Source organism: Schistocerca serialis, chromosome 1, assembly GCF_023864345.2.
Source record: "Schistocerca serialis cubense isolate TAMUIC-IGC-003099 chromosome 1, iqSchSeri2.2, whole genome shotgun sequence".
NCBI classification, from domain to species: Eukaryota; Metazoa; Arthropoda; class Insecta; order Orthoptera; family Acrididae; genus Schistocerca; species Schistocerca serialis.
This window is the reverse complement of record NC_064638.1, coordinates 19,011,742-19,027,692: the sequence shown is the minus strand read 5'-3', so window position 1 is coordinate 19,027,692 and position 15,951 is coordinate 19,011,742. Positions and strand designations below refer to the sequence as shown.

The 15,951-nt window shown below is 47.8% G+C and overlaps 1 protein-coding gene across 2 annotated transcripts in view; it reads left to right on the top strand.

Annotated features, from left to right (window-relative positions):
* The window catches only part of LOC126460616 (serine/threonine-protein kinase NLK), a 450,646-nt gene that overhangs the window by 100,411 nt on the left and 334,284 nt on the right, over positions 1–15,951 (top strand). The gene's annotated exons all lie outside the window — the stretch shown is intronic.

Below are 15,951 nucleotides of genomic sequence, written 5' to 3'. Positions count from 1 at the left end.
CGTCCAATGTCTGAAATGTGAAGCGATAAAACCAATGTGCCTGGACACTTACCAACGGGTTTGGTAAAATTGGCCGTGTTTGATAGGAGTCAATCATCGGCCGGAATCGGCACCATTTTAACAGCAGACGTTTAGCGTCCTGCTGACGACGGGATCATTAGAGACTGGGTAACAGTGTGGTAGGAAATCGCCCATTTCTTTTCAAAGCAACCATCCCGACATTCGTCTGGGCAACCGCAGAAACACTGATCGACGAAATACGAAGCACCGCGAAAGTTGTCCAGGTGTCTCGTTCTGTGCCTGCGGCGTGTCTTCTTCGAGCTGCGCAGTACGTAGCCAGCCAGCAAACACAGGCTCTGTCTGCCCACCCAGATTTAGATTTCATGTGGTTTTCCAGAATCCCTTCAGATACATGCCAGTGTGGCTACTTTACAAAGCCGCGTTGCCACGATCCGACAGCAAGTTAAATCTTAAAGGTGGAAAAACGAGCTGGGAATGGTTGTCGGTAGTTGTTTGTTCCCGCCGGTAAGCAATTTGAACGAGATAAATAAAGTACTGATAGCTGTGAAAGTGAGCCTCTAAGTAGTGGTTGAAGAATTGATTGACCTGACCTCGGAGCTAAGTGCGTGCAGCTAGAGGAAGTTTTCCACAGACGTGAGGACTGCCGTGGGTTCACGTTTTTATATTCCGGCTGCCAGCAAATATAAGGCACAAGATTATTTAAGTTTTTGGGCATTGACAAAGTAAAAAAATAACAGCAATACTCATATTAAACAGGTTTGTAAATTTTCTAGTTGTTTGACAGCTATTAGCTGCTAAGTGACATCGATGCTTCACTCGGAATATAACAGCAGCCGAGAACAATACGAAAAAGGATAGTGGATTTATTTTAGTGTAGTGCTGCGTGTACACAGAGTAATCTGGAAGTGATTACCGTAATTAACAGTGTGAGCAGAGTAGCATTTTACGGAAATGGTGCCTGCTTTTTCTGCCTCGGGCTGCGTTCTTCCACATTCCTTCACGATATGATTTACGGAATACGATGTATTAGTAAGTGACTGTGGATGCGGTAGTGCAGTTATAGTGCGATGCACTAAGGATTAGTGTTAAGTAACTCGGGTGATTCTGGGATCTGGGCTGTGTGAATATGTGCTGGCGCCCGGGGACGCGGCAGTGTGGCCTCCCGTGTCTGGCCGAGGCTCGTTTGGTGCTCGGTACGCGCCCGCGCCCCTCCCCGTCTTACCCCGCTCCAGTTGCCGGCCGCCTACTTTTGTCGCGCCACGCTTTCTACACTTGGCAGCACAAAAAATGGCCGTGGCTGAAATTTGAGCTACCCGCCGTTTTACACAGGAACCGGAGATCTGCTCATAAAAGTAAAGAAATGCTTGTAATTGTGAGCGTAGTAGAAGGATTAACACCTTTCTCACGTCACTACATCTTTTGTATGTTTTTCTGCAGCTACAAATTTTATTATCCATTGTAATCGTAGTGCACGAGAGCTGCTTTTTTATATTTTTCTTTTTTGCATTTATTTATTTTTCTATTTATTGCTCGATTGCAAAGGGTACGCCGTAAGATCGTAAATGCTGTTTTTCAAATAACGATCTGTTTGCGTACCGCAAGCGAGACGTGCTAGAAACCGGTAGCAATAAATAAAAAAAATAAAAAAATGCAGCTCTGATGGACTATCGCTACAACGCATTTCTACCTTTTCGACACTAACAAGGGGAGACCTGTTAATCACAGATTTTGATGAGTCTCAGGTATGTTGTGAAAGTCCTGTCTAGAGTACGTGTCATTAAGTCAGTCAGAAGTAGTAAATTTAATTCCTCAGTTGCAGAGAGGTCATTCTCTACCATCTTTAACAACTTCTGTGAGAGAGTAGCTGCATATCGTTGGAAGGTTTCATATAATTCAGTGGAAGGCCTCATAAACAACAAATTGTTGAATGAAAAGAATTATCTGTTGTAGCGGGAAATAAATTCACGTGCATCTATTCAGTTAACGTGCGCTATATCTATAGATAATACCAGCTTATTACATTAGCGGAAAATAATTTTGTGCCTTCGTGGAACAGATCTGGATGTGAAGGAAGATTCCACAGAGACTCGTGTGGGCTGTCAAACAAGCAGCAGACATTCACCACCACCAAAACCGACACCATCAGAAAGGCCTCCCGTAGACTTCTAAATGCGTTCCGGTCTTCAGTCATATTGCTCCGTGTTCTCCTCGCATATTTTCTAAAGCCGTCAACTCACGTACTATTGCACGGTTGTCTCCGTCTTGTAACTTCCCCAGACGCTTCCGTCCATTGCTCTGCAAGTAACCCTCAGGCCATTCTCACGCGTATATCTGGTATTTTTGCAGACATCCCTGCGGTGTCTTCAGATTGTGTGCAACCATTACTTTCCAGGAAAATAAATTGTCCGTCGGCGAGTTGTACTTGTAAAATTACAAAAACTGTAAAAATAAGGGCGTTCTGGGATGGCATAGTTGGTAGCGCAGTGATTCCGACAGTCAGGCGAATATGACGATCTCAGGTAGTCACACAATTTTAACTCGCCGGCAGATAATCTGCTCGCAGTGAAATAAGTAATCGTAAATTAGACGCTGTCGGCGCTCGTCTTTTCAAAGTGAGACACTCATTCGCTATCGTTGACAAGTGACAGCTAGGAAAAAACGGCGTGTGTAAGATTATTCGAGACGGAGGTTGTAAGACTGTATTTACTATTTGCGTAGAAGCGATAATCATTTATCGCCGGATTGCCCCGCACAGATGAGGCAGCGTAGACAGGCGGCGGAGGAAAGCACAGCACAGCGTGGAGAGCGGCCGGCGGCGGCTTCTTCCGCCGCAGTCGTGTCGTTCGTGTACCGGCGGACTGCGTCACATCGTTTAGTCTAATCATACTCCCGTGTGCCTGCAAGTAGAAGTGCACAGCTACCATTTGTTTACTTAGCTGTTTTTAGTAGTGCTATTTATTTTGTTGTAAGAATTTGCGTATTTTTCCGTCGTTGGTGTTGAGCGAGTTGCACTTGTCGTGTTAAAGTATTACGTTACCTAATTGTGAGCTGTGCTAGCAGCGGTCGACAGCCTGGAGGTAGCTGCCCCCGGCACCTGAGGCGAGTGCCCAGCAGTCCACAGCGCCCTCCGACTCACGTCCTGGCAGAGGAAGGCCGAAGTGGTCGTCCACTGATGTTGTGAAAACGGGCTTAGAGTTATTGCCTGCTCTCGAAAGTACGTATCAGCCAGCTGGAACTGTGCCCAGTCCTCCTCAAGGGCCCGGACGATTGCAGAGGGTGCGATTCTCTGTCGGCGGGAGCTCCACTGTTGAGCGAATGGTGGAGCACCTGCTACGAATAAGGGCGAGTCGGGATAGAAGACCAGTGTCCGTTCTGTTCGCCTGTCGGGGGCGTCTCGTCCGGAATGTGGAGGAAGCTCTCGATTGAGCGCTCTGGGTGCACCCGGCTGCAAATCGTGGCTGATTTGGAGCCAAGTGGAAGATACAAACCAGAGGCTCGGACGGTTCTGCGACTGTATCGGATTCAAATTTCTCGACTTCCGTCCGCTGTCGGGTGGAAAAATGTGTCGTCGTCGTCGTTCCCGCTGCACTACACGCAGGAAGCGACAACTGGGGCACTATAGTAGCCAAAGTCTGGCCTGCACGTATCGTTGTTTTAGTGTTCGCATTCCATACAGCGTAGCATCCGTCACACAATCCGGAGAAATAAAATGTTAATATATTATTATTTAACTGCAGGAGCGTCTGTGGACAAGTCCAGTCACACAGTAGGAGACTCAAGTGATTAGAACGGGCAATAGTGACAGGGAATCGTGTGAAATTGTTTGAAATGTCTCATCAGAAAATTAGCTTGAGCAGAGAATCAACTCGTGAAGGTAGCGTCTTAATTCTGCTCGTAACGATCATAAGGCCGCTACACCATCACTGAACACGAATATAAATAGGAAACAGAGGCAGAAAGGCCCATCTGCTTAGCAAAAAAACGACGAGAGACAGATTTCTGATTGCCTAAGCGGTCAGCATGAAAATCTCATCTCCACCACCAACAACGTTCACTATCAATGGACAAAGTTCAAAAGTAGTGTGCAACACGCTGTACACAGGTATGGCCGAACAGAACTTTGTGAGGGATGGAAAATACCTGCTGTACACACAGCCGTGTTATAAAGCTGCTACGGTAACAGAGAGATTTATTGCAAACACAGCTGAACGAAGCCGAACTTAGCGTAAGGACAGCCATGCGTGCAGCGCATAGTTCTGTCTAGCGACACGTCCTCGCTATCTGAAACCATTCTTACAAAAAAATGGCGTGGTATTTTGACTTTTATTAAATATACACACTTCAAAAAAGGTTTTGCATCACCTCGGTTCCGAGAGTTCCGGAACCTGCACAGAAAATTGGAGTAGAGATCAAAATAAAAGCCGGCCGTTGTGGCCGAGCGGCTCTAGGCGCTTCAGTCTGGAACTGCACGACCGCTACGGTCGCAGGTTCGAATCCTGCCTCGGGCATGGATATATGTGATGTCCTTAGGTTAGTTAGGTTTAAGTAGTTCTAAGTTCTAGGGGACTGATGGCCTCAGATGTTAAGTCCCATAGTGCTCAGAGCCATTTGAACCATCAACATAAACATCATTTCCGCCCTTTTTATTGCTCATGAAAACCACCCACTGCTTGTTGTACCACCATACGGCGAGATCTTCAGAGGTGGTGGTCCACATTGCTTTACAAGCCGGTTCCTCTGATACCCAGTAGCACATCCTCTTGTATTGGTGCATGCCTGTATTCGTTGTGGCATACTATCCACTGTTGGTCCAGATTGTCCCACTCCTCAACGGCGACTCGATGTAGAATCTTCAGAATGGTTGGTGGGTGACGTCGTCCATTAACAGCCCTTTTCAATATATCCCAGGCATGTTCAACAGTATTCATGCCCGTAGAACATGCTGGCCACTATAGTCGAGCGATGTCGTTGTCCTGAAGGAAGTCATTCACAAGATGTGCACGATGGGAGCGCGAAATGTCGTCCATGGAGACGAATGCCTCGTCAATGTGCTGCTGATATGGTTGGACTATGGGTCGGAGGATAACATTCACGTATCGTACAGCCGTTACGGCGCCTTCGATGACCACCAGCGGCGTACGTCGGTCCCACATAATGCCACCCCAAAACAGCACGGAACGTCCACCTTGCTGCTCTCGCTGGAAAGTGTGTCTATGGCGTTTAGCCTGACCGGGTAGCCCGACGATTGTGTGGTTGAAGGCATATGCGACATTCATCGGACAACATGATGTCAATCCTGAGCGGTCCATTTGGCATGTTGTGAGCCCATCTGTATCGTGCTGCATGGTGTCGTGGTTGGAAAGATGGACCTCGCCATGGACGTCGGGAGAGTAGTTGCGTATCATGCAGCCTATTGCGCACAGTTTGAGTCGTAACACTACGTCCTGTGGCTGCTCGAAAAGCATTATTAAACATGGTGGTGTTGCTGTCTGGGTTCCTCCGAGCCATAATCCGTAGGTAGCGGTCATCCACTGCAGTAGTAGCCCTTGGGTGGCCTGAGCGAGGCATGTCATCGACAGTTCCTGTCTCTGCATCTCATCCATGTCCGAACAACATCGCTTTGTTTCACTCAGAGACGCCTGAATACTTCCCTTGTTGAGAGCCTTTCCTGGCACAATGCAGACGCGATGGAGCCGCGGTATTGACCGTCTAGGCATGGTTGAACTACAGACAACACGAGCCGTGTACCTCCTTCCGTGCTACTGTGAACACGGGGTGTTTGTCATGTAACGCCGACAGTTCGTGTAGTTGTTATGTGGCAACAGCGGCGTATCGAGTACAGAGACGTCGGTAGTGGACATCTACACTGGTACTCCGTAAGCCGAGGCTGCCCAGGTACCCTTCTGTATCCGCCAGAATTCGTTTAATTTGAACTCGGTGGTGGTTACACGGTGCACGAAAGAGCTGGTGCCGCGTGCGTTTGGATTTGATTGTACTCGTAGAGTTGTCGACGTGGCTCTTTCTCCACTGTGTACGTTCGCTTGTAACGCCACCCCCTGAGCACCGCATAAATGTATCTTTGACGGATCGTGCAGCCCGTCTCTGAAAGAATTTTCCGTTTCTTCTATTGCACTAAACCTGGTAAGGGTCAGAGATCGACAAAGGAAACTGAAAAATGTGTCGGAGGGAAGCCTCGTAAAGAAGCACATCTGCGCGTGAATTGCAGTCTGTTAGGGTCCTGCTAGTAACTTTATGGGGCCGACGTTGCGTTCCCCGCAGTCAAGCGTGTACTGCCCGTTCCATGTCGACACTCGCTTCTGGGTCCCCGTAGAGTAGAGTAGTGTAACCATACCCCGGTGTTCTGCGTCTACTTCGGCTCGCCTGCGGTTGCCCTCCTCGACTTATCCCGTGTAACGTGGTGAAGAGCAGGGCAGGTATTTTGTGGAGTAAGGTGAGTAAGGTGAGGTAAGAGCAGCGCCGCCCCTGTCGACCGTCGGCCATTGTCACGTGTGCCGTGCAGCGGACAGCGTCACGTCCACCGTCGCAGGTCGCTATCACGGCGGCTACCGACAGTCGGAAGTATTCGACAACCCCTATTGGTTAAAATTGTTACAAGATGCCGGACCTGTCAACTGTGTCCCGCCGGAGGTTCGAATCCTCCCTCGGGCATGGGTGTGTGTGTGTGTGTGTGTGTGTGTTTCTCCTTAGGATAGTTTAGGTTAAAGTAGTGTGTAAGCTTAGGGACTGGTGACCTTAGCAGTTAACTCCCATAAGATTTCACACACACCTGTCAGCTGTGGACTACAAGAGGGTCAGTCTGAGCTCCTTAACTTCACATCGGCCATCGGTGTCCGATCGTGTGCATTGGTCGCGTGAATAACCATAAACATTGTTGCGAGATTTATTTGGGCATATCGCAAGACGTCCGTAATTCGTGGTGTGTGTGTGTGTGTGTGTGTGTGTGTGTGTGTGTGTGTTGGGGGGGGGGGGGAGATTGTATAGAAATCCAAATTACTTTTAAAATTCGTTCTTGTTGTAACTGTTTCGTTAGACCCTAGTAAATAAGTTAAAACTAAGCGTTGATTTGTCAGCATACAAGTCGAACAGCCTCGTACGAAACTTGTTGTCAGGCATGCACGTGTGTACGTGAGCATCCGCCAGTGGTGGCAGCATGTTTGCTGAGACGACGGTCTGGACACAGCTGGAAGCGGGTTGCCACTCACGTGTCAGCCGAGGCGGCGTACCGTGGCTACCAGTGGTCAGAAGAACGCGGATTCTTGCCTGCTAGACCGAATGTTGCAGATAGATAATGAAGATCCGAGTGGAAGCGAGCTCTCAGTAACAGTCGCGGGCAGTGTCAAATTAGTGACAGAGCATCGAGCAGTAGAGCACTGGAGTGTCGGAAGAGACGGCAGTGTTGAGAGCAGCCGCTACTGACGGGGAGCAGTAGGAAAACAGGGCGATGAAAATTGATGGATGAACTGGATAGTCTTGCAACAGAGATAGCCTTTTTTCGTGTCTAATAGCACTGTATCGGATTTCATTTGCTATTAGTAGCAAGTACCTGCATAGTCCTTTTTCCTCTGAATTGGGCCGAGGGGCCATTGATTGGTACTGGGGCCGAGTAGAAAGCACACAAAGTGGCAACGCTTGCACGTGTCCCTGAGCTAGGCACCCTAGGTAGTGCATTTAATAGTGCTAGGTGGCTCTCGTCTCTTGATAGCGGGAAGCCGATGTGTAACAGGTGAAAGGAGTTTAAACAGTAAAAGTGAGGCTTATGGATGTATGTTTAGGGATTTGTTGGTCAGGCACCTTGCATATAAATATGTTAAGCGGTAAATAAACGTGTCGAAACAGTACACATCATTTTGCTAATCCTCTTCCGTTCCCCCGACACTAACCCTTAAAAACGTCCCTCTCCGTTAGGGGAAACACAACGGAACAACATCGTCGGTAACGTGCTGACAGCACCTCACAGGTCGCACCAACTCTGTGCTAGTAGCAGCGCCGGGACGCGACAGATTTGGGATGATCTTGAAAAGCGGCTGTTAGCGGTGGTAGCCACAGCTAGTGCGAAGGCGGCTGTCTGGAATTGTTGCCGGAGCACGTTAGGTGTCCTCGGCCCATTACTTTCGCTATGTCGGTATCTAGACGGGAAAATGGTTCTCTGTTGTCGGTCCGCAACACCTGGACGATTGTACCTTTATTGCGAGCGTGGGTCTCGTTTTGAACGGTTTGCAAGAAAAGAAGGATCATCTGTGGTGTCTTCAGAGGAATAGTGTACCTGAAATGACACGTGGCGGAAGTAAACTGTCGGCAGTCTGCGACAAGCTTCAGGCAGCATTAGACACGGGAGGACCAGGTTTCAGATCTCCGGCGAGCCATCCAAATTTAGGGTCGCAGTAGACAAATGTGAGGCCGCTCCGGCCAGTTGTCTAATACGTCTCTGGTGGCACGCGGGCAGCGGCGCCTCTGCTGCCACCACGTCTCCGTCAACACTGCTGCAGTACGCGGCAATGTTGCGGGTGTTGTCCGAGGACAATACCCATCTCTTGACACTGTCTGTAAATGCTTTCTTGTAGCTGTCACTTTTGTTTCCCTCTTTCTCACCAACAGCGCTGCAATCACATGTCAGAACGAAAACAATATCGTTTCGCTGCTGTCGCGTGCTTATATCTAGACACGTGTTCTATCGTCGTTTGCCGGCCGCGGTGGTCTAGCGGTTCTAGGCGCTCAGTCCGGAACCGCGGGTCTGCTACGGTCGCAGGTTCGAATCCTGCCTCGGGCATGGATGTGTGTGATGTCCTAATGTTAGTTAGGTTTAAGTAGTTCTAAGTTCTAGGGGACTGATGACCTAAGATGTTAAGTCCCATAGTGCTCAGAGCCATTTGAACCATATCGTCGTTTGTTGCCGTGAATTTGTTGTCTACAGCAGTGGAAAAATGTGCAAACGAGAGAACTAGGACCAGAGCTGTGGAACGTTGAAAGTAACGGCTGGCGAGCTGTTTCCGATGAGCTCGCAAGCGCGCTCGTCAAATTCCCGTCTTCGAACCTAAGCCAAGTGAGAGGCGGAAAAAAAGTGCGTAGGAAGAGTGGCACGCGCCTGTTCATCCACAAGGTGTGTGTTTTATGCAGTGAATTTCATACTGTTTCGAAACGTACCCGAAGCAGGAATTAAGTGTGTAGGTGAAGAAAATAAATAAAAATAAAAATTGTATTCTTATTTCAAACTACCCGTAGTGAAATCTTTCAGCCCTTCTACCAAAGCATTGCATACTTCTCGCAACGTGAGGTTTATTGGTGATTAGTGAACTTTAAAGCGGTACATCAAACTTGTGTGTGAATCAGCAGTAGCTAAAAGCGGAAGTTTTACTAATTCATGGACCTGTTGCGTGTAAGAGTTTCTCGAAATTTTGTTTCGACATTCTAGTGAAATAATATTACAGTGCCTGTGCCATTCTGAATTACGATGCTTTCACGTCCAAAGGAACAGGTACTGCGACGACTACATCCGTTATGAAATATATAAAATGTATTCGCAGATGCGAATACGGACAACCGTCCGCCGTGGAATGGAATGACGACAGTGGAAACTGGTGCCGTACCCGGCTTTCCCTCTTATCGCGAGCGCTCGCCTCGCCTTACCATTACGCTATCCGTGCGCGACTCACTGCCAGACGCGAGCTTCCACAACCTGCACTTGTACGTCATTTCATTGGCGTCGTTCCATTCCACATCGCATGGTCGTCCGTATTCGCAATTGCGAATACATCTAATGTATTGTATTCTGGTAAAATTCTGGTGTAGGTGTGCCTCCAGCACCAGTTCTCAAGTGAAATTTTCTGAAGCATTGTGCATACCTAAAACAGAACGCATTGACAAAGCTCTGTTCCTCTTGTTCGTAGCAAGTCGAGTCCTTCTGCCGGCCGGTGTGGCTTTGCGGTTCTACGCGCTTCAGTCTGGAACCGTGCGACGGCTACGGTCACAGTTTCGAATCTTGCCTCGGGCATGGATGTGTGTGATGTCCTTAGGTTAGTTAGGTTTAAGTAGTTCTAAGTTCTAGGGGACTGATAACCACAGATGTTAAGTGCCATAGTGCTCAGAGCCATTTGAACCATTTGATGTAGTCTTTCGCCCTTAGTGTTCAATCTGTACATAGAAAAAGCGGTGGCAGAAATAAAAGAAAGGTCAGGGATGGGAATAAAGTTCAGGGTGAAAGAATATCACTGAAAAGATTCGCTGATGACATTGACATCCTAAGTGAAAGTGAAGAGGAATTAGAGGACCTGTTGAACGGAATGAACAGTCTAACGGGATTGAGGGTAAACCGAAGAAATAGGATAGCAATAGAAATGAGATTAGTAATAAACGTAACATAGATATTGGCGCCAGCAGAAACGTGAATTCTGCAACCTCGGAAGCAAAATTTGTCGTAACGGACGAAACAAGGACGACATTAAAAGCATACCAGCACAGGAAAAGAATCCTATTAGCATCAGACATCGACCTTAATTTGAGAAAGAAATTTCTGACATTGTACGTTTGGAGCCCTGAATCGTATGTAGGTGAACTGTGGGGAAAACCAGAAGAGAAAAGAATCGGAATGTGTGAGATGTGCTGTAGAAGAATGTTGAAAGTTAGTTAGGTGGACCGATGATGAAATAATGAATGAGAACGGCAAAGGGATTGTGGAGAATACTGACGAGAAGAAGGTACTGAGTGAAAGGGAATAACTTGCGTGGTACTCGAGGGCGCTGTAGAGTGTAGAGGGAAAAATTCTAGGGGAAAACCTAACCAGAGGACTGATGATTAAAAAAAGACAGAAATTTATAGGGTGTAACAGAATGACGTTTCAAAAATTTGAGACGTTGTAGCGAATGAAATCCTGAACTTTTAGAAATCGGGAACCTATTGCCGGAAATGTGAGATAAAGTTTGTACAGCCACCACTGGATTGTTGAAAATCCACGCACTACCTGTACGAAAAGTTATCTTGTGAGATTCTATGCGAACATTTGCACCGTAGTTCTTGGAGGTCACCTTCCATTGGATCACATCTCACCAGATCGTTTGAATGGTGCATGTTACTTAAACTTGCTGGAGAATGCCTTACATGAAATTGTCGTTCTCTCGCAAATGCACAGAGGTTTGTCGTTTCAGGACGAGAGAGGGGACGCCCGGGCGTTCGGCCCACGAGCTCCCCTCCCCGCACCTCTCTCGCCTTTTCCTCTGTGGTTCTGTGAAGCCCCTTGTGTACTCACGCCTCGACACCCGAGCTTACTGAGCGCATCTTAACAGCGTTTGATAGCAGAATGAGATCTCCACTCTGCAGCGGAGTGTGCGCTGATATGAAACTTCCTGGCAGATTAAAACTGTGTGCCCGACCGAGACTCGAACTCGGGACCTTTGCCTTTCGCGGGCAAGTGCTCTACCAACTGAGCTACCGAAGCACGACTCACGCCCGGTACTCACAGCTTTACTTTCGCCACTACCTCGTCTCCTACCTTCCAAACTTTTAATCTGCCAAGAAGTTTCATATCAGCGCACACTCCGCTGCAGAGTGAAAATCTCATTCTGGAAACATCCTCCAGGCTGTAGCTAAGCCATGTCTCCGCAATATCCTTTCTTTCAGGAGTGCTAGTTCTGCATGGTTCGCAGGAGAGCTTCTGTGAAGTCTGGTAGGTAGGAGACGAGGTGCTGGCAGAAGTAAAGCTGTGATTACCGGGCGTGAGTCGTGTTTCGGTAGCTCAGATGGTAGAGCACTTGCCCGCGAAAGGCAAAGGTCCCGAGTTCGAGTCTCGGTCCAGCACACAGTTTTAATCTGCCAGGAAGTTTCAGCGTTCGATACCATTAGAAGGGAGCGCTGAATATTGCCGAGAATCGGACAAAAGAAACGTGGTTAGTCGTTGCAGATTATGTACCGAAGTTGATGGTCGTCGAATTTACTCTGCTGCAATGAAACCAGAGATTCGGTTTACAATAATTGAAAGTATTCTGCTGTCAATAAAAGTGTCCGAAAATACAGTAGCCTGGTATATTATTTAACCTGTCCAGTGTGTAAAAAGTGCGTAGTGCTGTAGACCCGCTATATGTTCCATTTATCATAAGCTTCAGAATTTAATCTTCTACAATGTCTCAAATTCTTAGAACGCCCCCCTGTCAGCGGGCTGTGCACAGCATCGCACTCCACACGAGCAGCTCTGCTTGCAATGGCTCGCATTCCGTGACACTTCTCCAACGATGCGCTCTATGGTGTTCAGTCAGTCCTCGTGGTGACGCGCGCAGTCATTGTCTCGCCCTCCCCTCTTTGAAAGAGCTCATCGAGTATGGGTGTCGCACGTGCCCAGGTTTTGAAATCCGTGACAAATCACGTAGCTTTTCTTTTCAGTGATCCCTTCCAATTAATCCTGTTTGGCAAGAATCACAAGAGAGCAACAGTACTCGAGATTTGACCGAATTAAAGGTTTCAAGCATTCCTCTGTACATAAACTTTACAGGCATTCTTCAAATGATAGATTTGTGGTCGTTTCGCCATAAGTCGCGATGAATCGACGGGTTTGTGGGCAAAGCGAGTCGGTGAGGATACGTGTGTGTCGCTACGTTCGGTTAGAGTGAGTCAGCTGTGACAGTATTTATACCGTGTGCACACGTTTCTGCATTCCGCAATTTTTTCCGGTGTCGTCGTATAGCGTCGTTATTGAGGTTACAAGCTGGCGGTTTTGCAGTGCCGTGTGAGTCACGGTAACAAACACGCGCCGAGAAAGGAATCCGCTTTGCAAGCGAGCCGCAGTGGCGCGGCTGTAATACTGTTAGCGGGACGAAACCCGGGGCTTAGACAGGACGCCGACTAATTGTGTTCCGCGACAGAGAGGGGCAGGAGCGTTACTGTCGCTCATACTGAACGTGCGACCTCCATCCCTTCACGCAACAGCTGTGACGTAAGACGTGCAGTACGGTGCGTTGCTTGTATTAATGACTATCCGCGGTCAGCGATATCAGTAACGCAGCCAGATGAGCCCGTTACGGTACTCACTTTAGATGCTATACAGAAAATGACTGGTTTCCATGTGAATTCCCACGTCTCTCAAAGAGTGACGTCGTCCTGTGGCAAGCGTTTTTAAATTCTACGAAAAGCCTTGATTTGTTTGACTCTAGAGACGGAGAAATCTTAAATCATTGACGAGTAACGAACCAATTCTATCCGGTCTTACACGCTCTCGAATGTTCCGACACTCAAACATTCGTAAGAGTTTTTACTGGGTGTACGGTCACGTTGTCATATATAATACTTACGAGTATTAGAATACTAAAGTAAAAGGCGTCTCATCCGTGCTTCAGTGAAGAACAATGTCGTGTTTAGTATTTTGATGGCGCGGCGGAATGCTTCTTACTGGGCCTGAATTGGCACCTAGCGCGTAAACAGTTTGTTGAGCGTTTCTGGAAACAAGAACTAAAATGCAGGTCCAGCAGTTAACATCGAAGGTACAAGAGATCTCACCGCTTTTATAGACGAATTTCCCTTAATTTCGCTATGACGGAACAACGAATCATCGAAGAAAATTCTACGCAGCGATTTAGTTTAGGTTTTGAGATGCGATGTCACGTAACAGGTAATGCAATAATGGTTCCTACTTGAGAATAGCAGTTACGTGGAATTAACTTGAACGCGACACAGGCTTGTGAGATAAGGAACACTTTTTGACGTCGAAGTAGTGAGCGAGTAGCATCCCGATTGACGGAACCCAACAGTTCACTAGAAGACTGACGGGCTGCTTCCCAGGAAAGTTAGGATGAAGTGCAACAGGCAGATTCCATATTAATAGAGTTCCGGAAAGTGTTTGACACCGTGCCCCATTGCGGGCTGTTACAGAAGGTACGAGCATATGGGATAGGTTGGCATGTATGTGAGTTGTTCGAAGACTTCTTAAGTAATTGAACCGTGTATGTTGCCCTAGACGGCGAGTGTTCATCAGAGACGAGGACATCGTGAGGCGTGCCGCAGGGAACTGCTGCTGTTCTCTGTATACGCACATGACTTGGCGGACAGGGTGGGCAGCAGTTTGCCGCTGTCTGCTGACGATGCCGTGGTGCACGGTAAGGAGTCGAAGTTGAGGGACTGAAGGAAGATACCAGGCTAATTAGATAAAATTTCCAGTTGGTGTGATGAATGGCAGGTGCCTCTTTCTGTAAAAAATGTAAGTTAATGCGGATGAGTAGGAGAAACAAACCCGTAATGTTCGTAAAAACCATTAGTAATGTGCTGGTTGTCACGGCCACGTCGTTTAAATAACTGGGCGTAACAGGGGGACATGAAATAGATATGAGGGATATGAAGTAGAACGAGCATGTGAGAATTGTGTTAGTAAAGGCGAATGGTCGACCTCGGTTTATTGGGAGATTTTAGGAAACTGCGGTTCATTCGTAGAGGAGACTGCATACAGCACGCTAGTGCGACCTGTTGTCGAGTACTGCTGGAGTGTTTGGAATCCGCACCAGGTCGAATTAAAGGAAGACATCGAAGCAGTTCAGAGGTGGGCTGCTAGGTTTGTTACTGGTAAGTTCGAACAACACGTAAATGTTAGGGAGATGCTTCGGGAGCCCTAATGGGAATCGGTAAAGGCGACGTTCTTTTCGAGGAACACTTTTCAGAAAATTTAGGGAACCGGCGTTTGGAGGTGACTGCAGGACGGTTCTGTTGTCTCCAACTTACATTACGCGTAAGGACGACGAAGGTAAGATACGAGAAATTAGGCGTCATATGGAGGGAGTCGTTTTTCCTTCGTTCCTTTTGCGATTGGAACAGGAGAGGAATGACTAGTTGTGGTACGGCATATCCTCCGCCGTGCGCCGAATTGTGGGGTATAGATGTACATGTAGATCTAAATGTAGACATTCGAACGATCTGCTAGCTCCATACACCACACCACAGTGCAGTAGTATTTTAAGGAGAATTGGCTTATCGCGGCAATGACCAGGGCGACTAAGAATGTTTTGTACCACGTTAACCCTAAGATCGCATTTGGAACAGAGCGTATCGTGTAAATGTTTAGGGGCAACAAAGGGATACAAGATAAAATGGAACGAGCGCATAAAGTTATCAGGAATGGAATACTGGAGATTTTTGGAAAAAAAATGTGGGAAATTGCTGTGCCACTGTAAAGGAAATAATGGCACGAAACACGTCAACCGAATAATTCCACAACTGCAGTATTTATCAACTAGGTATGACAGTAGCCATCCAACGAAGTTAAACGCGCCATAGGGACGGTAATAGCTGCGTGTAGACCGTACGGACAACAGAACGCCTCCGGAATCGATAGTTGGGGGGTGTGACACTGTTGTCGCGGGTAAACGCGCCGCAGCTATGCGGTCGCAGCAGTGACCGTCAGCATAACGGGAAGGAGGGAGACCGGAGGGCGCAGGGTGACGATAAGCGTGGACGGGTTGAAATTATGGATGGCTGCGTTTCCGGCCTTGCAGCAGACGTCGATGCGCCGGCCACGTGCGCATTGCCACCTAAATTTAGCGCCGCCTGTAAGCTGGGCGCCAGGGGTTAGTGCTCGCTCGCCGGGCTGTGTGTGTGTCGCCTCAAGTTCAAGGCGCGTGACCGCTGCGTGGCGCCATTTCAAACGGTTGCGACGAAATGTAAACTTGACCTCAAGGTTTTCGTTTGAATATTGTTGTTACTACGAGGACGAATCAAAAAGTAAGCTATACTTCCAAGTTAGGTCATTTATTAAACCACATACACGTAGGCAACTTGGCTATGACAACATACAATGTGTTCACTTTTCCACACAGTGCCCAATAGACTAAACTTTTCTTGGAATAGGTAACGAACTTCTCGATTCCTGATATGTATAAATCAACTCCAGCGGTATGTAACAACCCGGCTTTCACTCGTCTGCACCGAGATCCTCTTTCATCTTGC